Raw genomic sequence first — 7,175 nt, forward strand, 5'->3', positions numbered from 1 at the left:
CACACAAGGGTAAAACAGTATACCCCCTCTACTTCGGAGCGGGGGTATAATTATGCTTCATATGAATAGACAAACAGGTCCGCTAATACCCATGGGAATTAAAACAGATTGTTGGAAGACCTGATTTCCAAACACTACATTAATGTTGTCTATGAGAAACTCAAGCATAATTTTCATATCCACTTTAGATTACCTGTGCACAATCCGAATGGTTTTTAACCAAATAATTTCGTAAATGGCCGATGCCGATGAGGAGGTATGTAAATTTACGAGATCCACTTTTACTGAAAAAGTAAAATTTTCTTTTTCGGGTTTGGCCCACCGTCTGTCGTGTTCCTCTAGATATTTCATAATGTGTTTAAAATAAGTTCCCTAAATTTTGGACCTTTAAGAAGAATCGATTTAATGTCATCATTATTTACTATATTTACGTCACCTGAAATGCCATGTCCAGCAGGACTATAGTTAAAGGGTGAAGAAGAGTGAGAACATGTTGATTAACTAACTTTCAGATGCTTGTTGTCGAAGCAATCTAGAATTCTTCTTTTTTTTCGTTGGTTTTGTTTTTTGTTTTTTAAGGTTGGTTTTTTTGGCAATTAAAACAATTAAATGTAATGGTCCATGTATGGTATATGTATAATTGTAAGAAATACAAGGAGTAGTCCTCAACTCAAAATATGGTGGAATACATGACTTGAGCTTTTTTGATTGAGGATATTGCTAATACTGCATCAATGCCATTGTTGACATATTGAAGTTTATAAAAACAAACGTGGCTGTTGAGCAACTTCTTCTTCAGGTGGCGGTTTAAAAAAGCTTGATCTCATCAACATCCACAAACAGTTTCACTACAAAATATGACTTCAGTTAAGGTCACTTCGGCCTTCTTTGATAGCACAACAATGCGTATCATGATAAGTAGACATGCATCTATCGGTACACCTGTCAAATTTAAGCTGAATAAAGTAATTATCTGTTCAAGTATTTTCATTTAAAGTTAATGAAAGCCCCCCCCCCCCCCCCCAAAAAAAAACCCCTCTTAATTCCTAAACAAACAACATGTACCTGTACACTTACAAGATACTAAATCATGTATTATCATATTCACATCATTTTTGTTCCAAAAAAGCATAATCAACAACATTGAATATAGAGTTCTTAAGGTAGCTCATATTTGTATAAGTATTATATTTAATATGCAAAGAAATGAAAGTGTGATCACTAGAGTTTTTAAATGATTCTAAATTGTGGTTAATAACGATTTAACTTGGAATTTAACAACAAAAGAATGACGACAAAGGCATTGAAGTTAACAATGAAGTATAACTGTAAAGTATATCTTTAAACCAGGTCGGACGTGTCGATTTTTGCTCCGTGATTTTTTTTATTTTTTCCCTGAAAATAGGCGTCTTGTCTTTGTGATGGACTTTTCCAGGAGGTTTTACAGTGTATATAAAGTTGTGCGTTGTGCGTTGTGAAACCTGCGTAAGTTCAATTTCATTTTGTGTAAATAAGTTTTTCATATACTGTATATAAGTTCTACACTGTGATTGTGATTATTACTCACCTATCAACTAAGACTACCTGTGTCTATCTGCGTCTACCTGTGTTCTTTGAAGCATGGCAAATACCCAGTCAGAGAATACGAGTTCATCTGTCGCGGTCGACCGCACTAGTAAACCGCTACACATAAAAAACAGCGATTTGAAAGCCAGTCAAGGGAAACACCTTACTGATTACGACCTTATTGATCCCATCAAAAAAGTCATCGGTGATGACATTTTGTGTGTTCAGCTAGATAGAAATTTATGGAGCGTATATTTAAAAAATATTGAAAGTAGAATCAACCCTTTAACACGGGGCATTGAGATCAATGGCGTCTCGTTTCAATTCTACGATTCAAATCCTTATGCAACGGGCGCAAAGTCCACTGATCTAAAAACACTTAAAATACGAATTTGTGTCCTCCCTTTGTCAGTAGCAGACTCTTCCGTTCATGAAATGCTTGACAAACTTGGTGTCAAACCCACTAGCAAAATGTTATACGAAAAATATTCATCATCCAGAAACCAATAGAATGACAAGAATCCTAAACGGTTCAAGGTTCCTTTACACTGAAGCACTGCCTGACCAAAGAGTTTTACCCAGACTCCACATCTCCACATTTGTGCAGGTCTACAATGCAAGTTTTTTTCATATTGGTCAGCCAAAAATAGCTTCAAACCCCTTGTGCACAAACCGCTGGAAAACTGGACACAATCAAAACACGATGTACTTCTGATGCGGCATGTAAAGTTTGCAAACAAACGGGACATCTTCCCGGGTAAAAGGACTGTCCATATTTTGAACAACAGAAACATTTTACACCTTTTTGTGGATCAGGGGACGTGTTATCAAATATTTATTCATGTGAATTGGATATATGCGGAGTCAATCATAAATCAGCGGAGCACGCATTTCAATATATAAAAGATGTGCGTTGTGGAGACCTTTAGGCGGCTAACGCCATTATGGAGGCTGACAACGCTCTCTCGGCACTTCGGTTCGGAAAGAAGGTCAAGGTGAACCAATAATGGGAATCTACAAAAGTAGAGGTCATGCAGGACATCCTTGAAAACAAATGTGTTCAGGTACCTATGTTTGAGGAGAAGCTGCGTACCTCGAAACAATCCACGATTTTTGTGGAAGCAACATTCAATGACGAATGGGGATCAGGACTCGATCGCCAAGGTACCCTGAACACTAAACCCGAACACTGGCATGGGTCTAACGAACTCGGTCAACTTCTGAAAAAGATCGCGAAAAAAGTCAGGAAAAGAAAACTTAGTGATAGCGTTGACCGCAAACAGAGAAACTCGAATCGGGACCAATCAAGGCAGCTCAACATCGTCCAGATGTTAAAGCAACCGAGAACAGCTTCAGACAGTGACGTTTCCGGCTGCAACCCAGACTCTGATAGCAGGTCTGATGAAGGGAAATAATCTGTTTGTGGTTGTTATCGGTATGTGAATTAAGAACTCTATTATTCATAACAATTATATTACGAAATAGCATAATTCTAATTTTTTGATTTAAATATTACTGGTGTTTTTTTTATTCGTCTGCAATGATACAAAATGTCAATATAACTTCTGTCAATGTACGAGGTTTAAACACTTATGAAAAAAGAAACATTTTTTTACATGGGTTAATCAAGGTAAAATTGATGTTTTATTATTACAGGAAACACATTTTATAAAAAAAAAAAATTAAAGAAAAATATGATACCAACTGGAATGGTGAATCGATACACGCTTTTTCAGACTCCACTTACAGTAGAGGTATCTCTATACTTTTTAGAAAAGAACTAGATGTTCAAAGACTTAATACACGTAAAACAGAAGACGCACGAACAGTTTTAGTAAATGTAAAATTAAATGACGAGATATTAAGTTTTGTAAGCATTTATGCACCAAATAGTGATAATGCCAGAATACCCTTTTTTAATAGACTCAAAACTTTCATTTCATGCAATATATCACAAGAAAGTAAAGTATTTTTATGTGGAGATTTAAACTGTTGGATGGAAAAGAAAAATGATAAATCTTCGAAACGTTTGTTAGACATTTTAAATCAGCTTGATTTTAAAGATCTTTGGCAATTTAAAAATCCACATAAAGATGGACGCACGTGGTGTGATTCCGAGAATACCCCCAAAAGCAGAATTGATTATATCTTTGCTAAAAAAATATTAACCTAAACCTGATAAAAACTTTTGTTGTAAGGCACGTACCGGGAACGCATTATAATAACACAAGAATGAGTGACCGTAGATATTTAAAAGTATGTGCCAATTTCAATACATTAGAACGAGGCTCAGGCTACTGGAAATTAAATATCTCTCACTTAGAAAAAGAAGATTATAAAGAAGGTATTAATTCTATCCTTAATCAGTTAGATGATTCTCTAGACGCCACTTCTAAATGGGAATTTTTCAAAGTAAAAGTTCGGGATTTCTCTATAATATATTCCAAACAGTCTAAAAACAACTTAAGATATAAGATTAAATCAACAGAAAAAGAAATAGATTATATTGAAATCTTACCTAGTTCAGAAATAGACATGAATTTAAAAAGGAGATTGGAATCAGATTTAGATGCATTATATAATGAAATAGCTAAAGGAGCACAAGTGAAGGTGAAAAAAAATACAAATTTCTTTTTAGGACTAAAAAAGACACATCAAACAAATAATACTATATAAGAGTTAAATAGAGAAAATGATACCGTTACATCTAATTCTGATATTTTAGAGGAACTGTCACAATTTTATGACAATCTGTATCAAACTAAAACAATTGAAGACGAAAAAATGTGTGATTATTTAGAAGATTGTAACTGTCCAAAATTAAAGAAGAATGAAAAAGATATACTTGATTCTAGACCTACACTCGCAAAATGCAAAGAAGCTATAGATAACATGAAAAATAACCAATCTCTTGGGTTAGATTGATTACCAAGTGAATTTTACAAATGTTTTTTGAAACTTATTAGTCCTTTAGTTTATGATGTGCTCATGCAAATATTTGAAAGACGAGAACTGTCATTCTCACAACGTTTAGCTTTAATTACTGTTCTTTTTAAAAAAGCAGATACCAAAAATCTAAAGAATTAGAGACCTCTTAGTTTGACAAACACCGACTAAAAATTTATTGCATTTATATTAGCAAGAAGGCTACAAAAAGTTAATAATAATTTAATCGGTAACGAACAGCTTGCATATATCAAAGGTCGTTTTATTGGCGCCTATGCCATAATTATTTTAGATATTTACGAGTATTGCATGGAAAATGATAAAGACGGATTATTTTTGTTTTTAGATTTCGAAAAAGCATTTGATTCCATAGAATGGAACTTTTTATTTAAAGTGCTTAAATAATTTGATTTTGGAGATAATTTAATTTCATGGGTAAAAATACTGTATACTAAATAAATCCAATTTTTAGAATAAAAAACAATGGCTGGATTTCAAAAACATGTGAAATGTCACGTAGTATAAGACAGGGATGTCCTATTTCAGCTTTATTCTATTTATTTATTGCAGAAATTTTAGCTATGAAACTTAAAACTAATAGTGATATAAAGGGTATAAAAATTGCTAATATGAGTACAAAAATTAAAAATCTACAACATGCAGATGATGTTATCTTAACACTTAGAGACATGCTTTCCTTAGACAAAGCCATTGAATCAGTAAAGTCTTTTTGTGATCATGCTGGATCTAAAATTAACTTAAACAAAACACAATGTATACTTCTTGGAAAACTTAAAGATAAACATTCTAATATTGGCGAGATTAATGTCACAAACGCTGCTGTAAGATGTTTAGGAATTTTTATTGGACATGATAAAGAACAATGTTTTGATTTAAACTGGAAAAAATATTATGATGATATGGAAAAAACGTTTTTAATCATAGGGAAAAAAAAATTACAATTTTTGGAAAAACTTGTATAGTAAATTCTCTAGCTATTTCAAAACTGATTTACGTATGGTCTATTTTACCCCTCCCTATAATCAAGATTTCTTGAAAAAGATCAAATGTAGCATTTTTAATTTTATTTGGGATAAAGGGGATAGAATGAAACGAGATACAATAATTGGCAAAATTGAGGACGGAGGCGTTGGTCTAGTAGATATAGAACTGAAACTTAAGGCTATAAATGCACATGGGTAAAAAGACTTGTAGATGAATCTTGCATGCTTAATAATATATTTCAAGGAAATATAAAAAAACACGGGATTAGATATAGATTATATACTATCAATGTCTGAGAGAAAAGTTGAAAAAATTGTATGTTTGTTAAATCTACCTATTGTGTATAAAGAAATGTTGTGTTGTTTTAATGAATGTAAAAGGTTAATTAATATATCCGAACTTTCAAATGCAACATTTGCACAACAACCACTGTGGAATAATACTCTGTTTGAACATATAGGAAAATCATTAGTTTTTAAAAACTGGGTAATTAGTAAAATTTTGTTTGTTAAAGATTTATTTAACAAAAATTGTGAATTCAAAACACTACAAGAACTTTCAAATGATCTAAAGAAAAAAAATTGGTTGTGTGAATACAATATTTTAAAGAAAGTAATTAAGACATGAGGCCCAGGGGCCACATCGCTCACCTGAGCAACAGTTTTCTTAATTTTGATCAAATTAGCATTACAGTATCAAAATATCTTGACAACTAAGAACAGTAGATCTTGCTAAAACAAAATTGAAAATCTGCCAATTTTTATCCATCTCTTTTTTTAGGTAAATACCAAGCCCCTTTTGTTGTTGTAAATGTAAGAAGATTTTTCTCTATTCCTATATACCCCTCCCCCCCCCCCATTTCGTGGCCCCACTTTTCTCTAGGGAATCATGGTTTCATCAAACTTAAGGTATCCTACTCCTCAATGTTGTTGTATCAAGATTTTCTTGAGAAGTATATCATTGAAATCTGTAGACAAAACATTCTTAAAAAATACAAAGATAATTGGGGGTCAGTGTCCATCCCTCTGAGTTATGGCCTATTTAATTTGACTTTTTCGCACCTAAAATGCAATTTCATCCTGATTAGGATTTGTTGTCAGTATTTTTGATTAAGCAAACTTATTTTCTCAAATATTGTTTTTAATTATGCACAATGGTCACACTGAATAGAGGGATTACGCAAAAAATTTGTACGAAGCTGCATAATTTTTTGTGTGACCTTTTTGCACTTAAAATAGACAATTTCTATAATAGTTACAATTTGATTTGAAATAAAAACTTTTTCAATATCAAGAATTTTATAAGATTAATCCAGTTTTCCTAGATATATATTCAGTATCATTTTGACATAATATAACATGGGGGTCAGTGATGTCAAATTTTAGATAAAGGGCTTCAAAGGTAAAATTCTCGCAAAATTTGGCTTAAAAAAATTCAGACATGTTCTATATATTTGCATGATTTTATGCTAAACGGCTATCACATTCTCAAGATTTGATTTTGTACATGTCACACAGAACCTATAAAATATGTTACAAACCTATCAAATGTTAAAAATATGAATAATGAATAAAGTATAATAAAAAGAAAAGTATATTGAAAATTCATAAAATTGCTTGTTTCTGTCATTTTCGTCTAAAAAACCTTCCGCACGAAAA

General features: G+C 32.4%; 1 pseudogene; it reads left to right on the plus strand.

The window, feature by feature from the left end:
* Positions 1-235: 235 nt before the first annotated feature.
* LOC128161148 (uncharacterized) lies at positions 236-2,981 on the plus strand (annotated as a pseudogene).
* Positions 2,982-7,175: the final 4,194 nt, after the last annotated feature.

Source organism: Crassostrea angulata, chromosome 8 (assembly GCF_025612915.1).
Source record: "Crassostrea angulata isolate pt1a10 chromosome 8, ASM2561291v2, whole genome shotgun sequence".
In the NCBI taxonomy this organism is placed as follows: Eukaryota; Metazoa; Mollusca; class Bivalvia; order Ostreida; family Ostreidae; genus Magallana; species Magallana angulata.